The following is a 5,751-nucleotide window of genomic DNA, read 5'->3' as shown; positions in this document are numbered from 1 at the left end:
GGGGTGCGGTGTGCGACTGCTCCCCTTCTGAATAATTGAAAACTATGTAACACAGTTGTTTACACTAAAATTAAGAATATTTGACCAACGAAAAACTGGAGCAGGACTAGAGAGAGATGAATATGATTTAGATTTTTATTTCTGTGTCTGTATACTAGAGATTCTCAAACTGGGATCCCAGGACCCCCAGGGGTCCACAAGTCCTGTCTTGGGGGTCCTCAAAAATTTTCAATAAATGGTTATTTTGGATTTTATTTGTAAAATGAACATGAGGAACAATGCACTAGTAAAACAAACATACTAAACCAAACAAAAACATAATATTCTCATAATATTTAGGGGTTAAAATGACAGTAAATTATTTCTAAAACAGCATGGGGTTAATGAGGGGGTCCCTGGAAACGTTTCACACTTGTAAGGGGTCCTCATTCCCTTAAAAGTGTTTTAAGGGACTGTAAGAGACTTTCTTGGACAAAGTTTTGTGAAGATATTAAAGGGCCTAGTGCCTTTTCTAAACTTTACAAACTTCTCAGAAAGGATCCAGTCAACTATCTATCCTTCATTATTCCACCAGAAGTATCAACAGTCACACAGACAAGTGTGCTTCAGCATCTCCTCCAGGTACACTTTCCTGGGGCAGAAGAGACTGAACAGCCTGTCACAGTTGCTAACTTAAACCCAACAGAGGACAACTGGAACAGAGATGCAAGTATTATTAGTAAAGGAAAAGTAAAATGGGCAATTAATATGTTTGACCCATTCAAAGCTTGTGGTCCAGATGGTATTTTCCCAGCTCTTCTCCAAAGAGGACTGGAATTGCTCCTGGACACAATTACTAGAATATATGTTGCTTGTCTAGCAAATGGCTATGTACCAGTTGGGTGGAGAACAGCAAAGATTGTCTTTCTGCCCAAACTTGGCAAACCAACATATAAAGAAGCATATGAAGAAATATGCTTATGAAGAAATTTTGGATAAGAATACGAACATGTTCTTGCAGGCGGCCCAGTGTTTTGGCAGGTCCTCTTACAGCATATACATTTAAAAGTACTGTGTGTACGGCTGACAAAATATGAAACAAATAATACAGAAGTACCATTAAAAATAAAACTATGACTTTTACTCACTGTTGAGTTGTGGTGAGTAGCTGCCGGCATCTTGAATTCTGAACTCTCCCACTTTTCGACAGAGAATTCCCACTGGAGGGGTGTTCCAGTTTAAATTTACAACTTTATAAATGGGAAATTCCCACTTTCCAATATAGTAGCTGGCAAAAATGCAGCAAAACTAAGATTTTAAATGGTAAATTCCACTGTCTGCTGGCTAATTTTCAACCATGTGCATCATCATCTAGTGATGAAATGCTGTAATTTTATGGTTAAAATAAACAACATGCATAATGGGAGATGTAGTTTATGGCTTTAATTTTCTAGTTATAGTTTGGATTCTTTCTATGTCTGAATATCTTTCATTTAAAATAGAAGCTTCAACATTTGACTTCATCTTTGTCTGTTAGTGGTTTTAAATTTTGGCTAGTTGCTGTCTGTGTCATTCATAGTTTTAGTTTATTTGATGTCTTTAGACAGGTCTGAACACTTCTACAGTCACACCATGTGCAGGGACAGAAGCTTACTTTGCATCTAAGACACAGTGTTATTTTTAACCCTATGCGTTAGGGAAAAAAATCAACCTATGTTAGTGATAGTACAGTGTGTGTGTGTACCATCATCTCTGGTCTAAATGATGACAGTTATTTGAGGAAAAAATTGAAATAATCAGATCTGATTTTGAAACTATAATTTTCACTCACAGTCTTAACGATGAATAAATCCGTGATTAATTCTCTCGTGTCGTTTCATCAGTCTGTAGCAGCTCATATTAACTCAAGCATAAATTTACAAATAATTAGTGTTGCAGGTAATGATGATGATGATGATGATGATGCATGTTGCCTCCGAAGGTGTTGTCTCCATAATCAGAATTTCATGTCACAAGATCATCATAAATTCCTTTTTTTTTTGTTTTTTTGTTTTTTTGTATAAAATGTTGTAGTGTTGGTACCAGATGTGTACATGAACCTGGGAGAGCCTCTGTGTGGGTATTTGCACTTGAAGAACCTGTTGCACTATAATGTTTTAGAAAACTTATGCCAACTTGTGAAAATTTTATTTTGTCTAAATTAACCATATAGTTCATATATATTTGATTACATCATTAACATTGCAGTATATATGTGCCCAAAAATGTCTTTCAGTAGATTTTGTTTTATTCCATCTTTAACGTAGACCTCTTCAGTGTGTATGATGCAGATTTGGTGTGAAACTTCAAGGTTTTTGCTGCGATTTGGTGGATAGTGTACACAACACCAGCCTTTGTTCTCTCTGAAACCAGGGGTTTCTGAAATATGGTCTGGCATTTTTGTATCCTAATGTCCGGCCTGCCCAGTCCACAGCGAGCCTGGATTTTTTTCTACCTCGGCCCTTGTTTTGTATGCTTTGAGCAGAGTGCTGCCTCGTTGCGGGCGGAGACCAATATAAAAATGGGCAAATCTTATATGCCATTTTATTTGCGACACCACAATAGACAACATCAAGCTCAAAGGAAAGGTACCAGAGACTCTATCGGACTGTCCAGCAGTGTGATGCCGAAGACAAGAGGTAGATGATGTCAAATCTGGCCAAGCAGCCCGGCCTCAGGTCTTAGGGTTCCTGAAATTGGGCTGGAATATGTAGTTTGAACCCATGCTGGGCTCGGTCGGACTGGCCCTTATGCTGCAAAAAGGGCAAAGGGGAGATTTTTGGGGGAACCCCCAACAGAGATGTAAAATAACTCACTGCTGTAAAATAGCACATGCACAGGGGCCTACATTACAATATATTGCAGATACTTTGTGGTACTCACCCTTTTACAGCATGCAGATGTGCCTCTGCCTGCTGGTGCGCTGGTGGCTCTCAATGTCTGGGGCTGGGTGCTTGGGCATGTGCCGGCTCGGTCTAGTGACTGCCTGGTGGGGCTTGGGTCCTCTGGCCCTGTCGGGTGGGGGGGGGGTGCACCCTGTGGATCCGGGTCTCTGTGTCCATGCCTGGTTCTGCTCCAGTGTGGCGGGGGCCTATGGTCGTAGCTGTTTGCCCTGTGGGTTCTGCATGTGGTTGCTGGTGCCTGATTGTGTGTATAGGTGTGTGTGTTTTGTGTATATTAGTTAACGAGGTTATAATTATTGAACGTAGGTGTGGATGTGTATATATGTGGGTATATGTTTATAAATGTGCATATGGGTATGTGTGCATACATCTGTTTAAGTTTGGTTGCTGGGTGTTTGTTCTCTTCATTTGCTGATGGTCAGATGTTGGGTGTGGTGTCCTGTGTGTTATTGGTGTTCATTTCACATATTGTATAATTTCATTCGGTTTCTCTCTTTATTGTTTTTATATTTCTGTTCTACTTTTTCTTTTTCTTCCTTACTATAGTATAAAAAAGCCACTGATGATGCAGAAATTAAGAAACTAACATTCAGTTTTGTTTTCTACTGAAGTTGCAAAAAAAACAGCATGCAGAAGTTAAACGAATAACATCCAAGGTCCAAAGAAACATTAGTTTTTCACCATTTTGGATGTAACTGTGATCTTGCTGACACTGCATGACCACTGCAGCTAAGCCCATCAGGCACATTCAAGATTAAAAATACTTTGTCACGAGTTGTAACAGAATAGATGATAGAGGCTCAGACACATTAAAACACCTAATAAAATAAGTCACACATAAAACCTTAGCCTGTCTTACCACATATAATCATACAATCATGAAATACTTAAAAAAAACTACCTACTCATAAAACAATATACTATCTATAATCATTTGCAAGTCTACAACCTTTTTCCTTTGTTTGAAAGGCTGGTTGTTGTGGGAATTAGGGTTGGGCAATATTGGCAAAAAAATTAATCACGATTAATTGTGGTATTTAGCCGATAACGATTAATTTGACGATTAATCCCCCAGAGTCCCTGGACACCCTTGTGTCCTGGTCACATGACCAATTTATGGGGATAAAATTGGCTCTTCGTAAAAATCTGTTCCAAATTGTGTCAAAATTACAGACTTCAGGCTATACATCAAACTTTAAATTGTGTTGATAGATAAAAAAAAAATTACACAACTTTTTTAATGTTGGTCATATTTGAATCAGAGAGGAACACCAAGCGGTTAGTCTGCCTGGTGGCATTAATCACATTAATCGTCAACTGCCAAAAAATAATCGATTAATGTTTTTCTGACGATTAATTGCACACGATACGATTATGCCCAACCCTAGTGGGAATAACAGAATTTATATGTGACCCATCACATCGAAATGAGGATTAAGTCAAATTTGTTCAAAATGACCTAATTACATTTTCAGATTCTTGGCTTCAAAAGCTACATTTTGATACCTGGATCATTCTGATATCATAATTAAATCCATAAATATGACTTAATTTGTCTTGTTGGTTACAATAAAATATAAATATTTGGTCTGAATCCTAATTTTATGTCATTTTATTGAGGAGTTTTTGATGTCCTTATAAAGAGGAAACCTCAAATCATAATTGAATATTGAGATTTCCCAGCTAAAAAGAAACACAGTTAATGCTAACTCACAGGGAAAATCTCAAAATTTTAAGGTGTTTTTCCTCAAAATATTTTTTTTGTTGCTACTGCTCAAAAAAGTGCTTCAAAATTTTGTTTTATGATTTAAATTTCTCAGTTCATTCAAATGATACATTGATAAGGCATTTATTCATTATTTTGAGAAAATGCAATTTTTGTTAACATTTTAGTCAAAACACTATATTTGCCTTTTTCTCCTTATACCACTTTTAGATTTAATCCTCGTTTCGATGTGATGGTTCTTGTGTAAACACTGTGAGGACAGTCATGTTTTTAACCAACAAAGTGAGGTCATCTTTGGGAAGTGAGGACATTTTCCCAGTCCTGTAATTTTTTTGCAGCTCTACTGTGCTCTACTAGTTAGCTTTAGATGTATGGTATGAATTAAGTTTTGGTTAAAGTTAGGGTTATGAGTAAACTAGTAATTGTTAGAGTTTTGGAAAAAGCCTGGGTTAGGCATAAATGTAGTTAAAAATGGTGAACGGACTGAACTTAGATCACACTTTATCAAGCCCCATGGGGACCCCAAAGCGCTTTACACTACAGTCATTCACACATTCACACCCTGATGGTGGTAAGCTACATTGTAGCCACAGCTGCCCTGGGGCACACTGACAGAGGCAGGGCTGTCATGCACCAGCATTGACCACCATCAATAGGCAAGGCGGTTCATGTATCTTGCCCAAGGACACAACGACTGCTGGAATGGGGGATCGAACGGGCAACCCTCCGGTTACAGGACAACTCCCCTAACCACTCTGCCACAGCTGCCCCAGAAATGAACAGAAGACAGTACAAAGTTCTCAGTTTAAAGGAAGTACAAGGATGTGTGTAGACATGTTTTTGCTACATTGTGGGGACCACTTCCCAGAAAACAGCCTTGCGGGGACTCAATGCTCCAAATGCACCAAAGCCTGGTCCCTATGGGTACAGATGCTGATTTTGGCTGTGGGGTTAGGTTTAGGGTAAAGGGTCATGGTTAGGCTATAGAAATGACTGGAAAATGAATGCAAGTCAATGCAAGGATCCTACAGGGATAGGAAAAACAACGTGTGTGTGTGTGTGTGTGTGTGTGTGTGTGTGTGTGTGTGTGTGTGTGTGTGTGTG

The 5,751-nt window shown here is 38.6% G+C and overlaps 1 protein-coding gene across 1 annotated transcript in view; it reads left to right on the top strand.

The window, feature by feature from the left end:
* The window catches only part of LOC106530786 (copine-8), a gene marked incomplete at both ends in the record, with an annotated part of 87,740 nt that overhangs the window by 8,254 nt on the left and 73,735 nt on the right, over positions 1-5,751 (top strand).

The sequence above is a fragment of the Austrofundulus limnaeus genome, unplaced genomic scaffold (genome assembly GCF_001266775.1).
Source record: "Austrofundulus limnaeus strain Quisiro unplaced genomic scaffold, Austrofundulus_limnaeus-1.0 Scaffold558, whole genome shotgun sequence".
NCBI classification, from domain to species: domain Eukaryota; kingdom Metazoa; phylum Chordata; class Actinopteri; order Cyprinodontiformes; family Rivulidae; genus Austrofundulus; species Austrofundulus limnaeus.
The sequence above is the reverse complement of the archived record's forward strand: the minus strand, read 5'-3'. Positions and strand labels throughout refer to the sequence as shown.